The sequence below is a fragment of the Cyprinodon variegatus genome, unplaced genomic scaffold, assembly GCF_000732505.1.
Source record: "Cyprinodon variegatus isolate N-32 unplaced genomic scaffold, C_variegatus-1.0 Scaffold233, whole genome shotgun sequence".
Lineage (NCBI taxonomy): Eukaryota > Metazoa > Chordata > Actinopteri > Cyprinodontiformes > Cyprinodontidae > Cyprinodon > Cyprinodon variegatus.
The window spans coordinates 536497-539901 of NW_015150686.1; positions in this window are offsets into that span (position 1 = coordinate 536497).

Below are 3405 nucleotides of genomic sequence, written 5' to 3' on the forward strand. Positions count from 1 at the left end.
TCTACTTCAAAAACACTTAAGATATTAAAATGGAAAAAACTTTCTATTTTTTATACTTTTTATTAAAAAATTCAATATATGACATGGATGCATAAACACCTCATTTTATTTCAGTGTTGAATTCTGTTTAAAGTAACAGATTCTAATTAAAAATTTCTCCGGACTTTTATTGGTTGATGATTTTCTTTATCCTTACCAAACTGATTTTTATCGGTGACCCCTGATATAGACATTTTTTTTCCAGGTTGATTTGAGCTGCAGTAAAGAATAAATCATCAAGAGTCCATCGTGTTTCATTGAAATTTCATCTTCTGTGTTTAAAGATCTGTAAAACAGAAGCATTTCTTAAAAACAATATTAGACTGTTTTAGAAGCATTAAAGCCTCCTTTGATAGATTTGAGAAGAATCAATAGAATAGAATAGAATAGAAGATTTTCTGAACCTGTTCTGTTTTTTGAGGGGCTAAAACACCTGGGGACACATGAACACTGAACCAGAGGTGTGAACAGTTTTAACATTCTTAAATAAAAATCACTGATATCTGTGTAGAAAAAAATAAAGGTTGAAATAAAAGTACCTGTTGAACACTGTTACTTAAGGAAAAGTTCAAAAGTACTTAAAAAAGTTCATAGTTAAAAAGCAGTACAAGGGCCAGAAAATAGCTGAATTTCCCCTTTCTGTGTTGCAAGAATGAAAATAAAAACTGCCGACTGTAGTCTGGATCTAAATGAAATAGACTGGATGATGTAGACTGACCTGAACAGAAGCAGCTGAATCATTTTAGAGAAGCAGCATTAAAATAAAAACTAAACAAATTCATCATGTAAATTAAATAAAAGGGAAACTGGATGTGGAAAGTCTTTAACCTTAGTATCTGATCCGTCAGCTATGGAGTGAAATTTGTTCCAATATTGTGGTAAAGAAAAAATGTTGTTAATCAAAATGTGAAAAATATTGTCTAAAGATTAAACTTGTTTTTTAAAGGGACTCCTGTTTTCTCAAAGAAAAATTTAGTTTTTGTTTTTCAAATTTTTCATATTTTACATTTTTAAACTTTCTTTTTATTTATATTTTATTTGTTCATATTTTTAACAGATTTTCTATTTTTTACATCTTCAGTTGTCTCTTTTTCAGACTGAGTTTTATGAATCTTTTCAAATTGCGTTTAACAGATCAGGTTCTCTAAAGCTGGGCGTTGCTGTGAAGAGCGAAGGAGCATTTCTATTGGTCTGCTGGATGTTAGCGAGAACATTTTATTGGTCCAGAGCGAGAGTTCTGATTGGGCTTTAAAGGAAGAGAATTTAATCTGGGAAATGCATTTTGTAAAACACAATGTGCAAAACGGAAGTTACGGTAATAAATCCAAAGAATAAAATCTGTGCTAACAAAAATAAAAAAATAAAATTTTAAATTAAAAGCAAAAAATATTTAAATTAACACCTGAGAAAACAGCAATGTTACTCTTAAAACATTCTTTGATTCAACATTTTTCAAATTTTCATTCATGGGTGGCATTTCTTCTTTTTATGTTCAATTTACAAACATGTTCTTTGCTTAGAACAATAATGGAACAGAATTCACTCCATAAAGGTGTGGATTTGCTTATCACATATGGAAAATGTAAAAGATTATATAAGAAGCTGAAATGATTAAGTTTGATATTTTTTAAGGGCTGTGGAACTGATTAAAATAAATAAATAAAAGATTCACCTTCCAACTTTAAGGACCCAGTCTATGTCCAAAACCAAATATTAATAATAAATCAAATTTCCAAGGAAAGAAAGCATTTATTGAACCACCAGCTGATAATGCAGAGCCAATGGAGTTTTTTTTGTTTTTTGTTGTTGTTATTAGACAACAAACTTAAATGGTTATATATATATATTGACTATATCTGCATTATTTTACATATTAAGCTCTAAATGTCGCTACTCCATATTAAAATACTGCCAGCGAAGCACTTTAGATCACAGGAAAGAAGAGACTGGCTTATTAATAGCGATGATGCTAAAAACCCTAAAGGTGTGTTTTTATATCCACACCTTTATGGAGTGAATTCTGTTTCATTATTATTCTAATCAAAGCAATTATATGAGAACCCAAACTTATTAAGTTTAAATATTTTTTAGGGCCGTGGTACCAGTGGCGGTTCTAGACCAAATGTACTAGGGGGCCAGATGGGGGCCAGCGTGTTTTCATGGGGGCCCCAGAAAAGCATGAAATAAAAAAAACAGGGCCAGGGATTCAAATATAGTAAGATAGCTGCATGAAGTGAAATTTGTATTCAATTAGGTTTAATTATAATTTTATGCCTTATTAGGTCAATATACAATCATAATTTAGGAATTTAACATATTTTTGACATAATTCAAATTTTCTATAAAATCTGAATTAGAGCTAAAAAAAAACCTGATCTATTCAGCTGTAAAGATTTGCGTAATTTGCTTTGAAAAAAAAAAAAACATTTAGAAGATGAAAACTATAATCTTATCTCAATACCAGTAAAGCTATCACCTTAAAGCTTTTAAATAATTAGAAAAACAGAATTTGTAAAGAAAAAAGTAAAATAGATCAAAAGGACCTATCAGTAACCATGTCTGTTCCAGTGCATATCATCATTAGAATTTCTATAATGTCTTCAGTACACGGTGGTACTGATTAAAATAAACAAATTAATAAATTATTCACTTTTAAGCTTTAAGGACCCAGTCTATGTCCAAAAGCTAATGAGCTGTGCAGTAAAGACACACTGATGGCATTTTAGCGAAAGGATTTTTTTATCAAAAACATAATTAATCTGCAAAAATAAGGAATAGTTGTACTAACCATACATGTAAGCAGAGTTTTATGGGGCCCCCAGGAGCCCTAATCAACTGCCTAGTGTTGCCTAATGGTAAACACCCTCTGCAGGGTTACTGCACAGGGTGTTTATATATTAAAACAAATATATTTGTTATATAAATGTCATATTATATGTTGCTTCAGGCACTAATTATATAAATGGTATAAAATGATGATCTCCTTCCATCCATTTGCTCATTATAATAATAGAATATGCTTATTTTATGAGCTGACCTGATTATATCATCATGTTAGAGGAGAAGGATCTAAATAGGTCGTAATTTGTCTCTTTAGATCAGGCTTTAGTTCCGCCATGTTTCTCCATCTGATCAGATATCTTCGCCTTTGTTCTAACTGCATTCAGAGAAGAATGGAACATCTTTTTCTATCCTCATACTCCCCCTCCTCACCATCTGCGCATTGTTGACAACATCCTGTGAAGGACAGAACTCTTAACCAATGAGCAGGGCTGCGAATTTCCCCCGCGAACAAAGTGTCCAATCAGATGAGAGGTAGGGCGGGCAGTGGGCGTGGTCAGCGCGGTGTGGGGCGAGCAGCGGAGC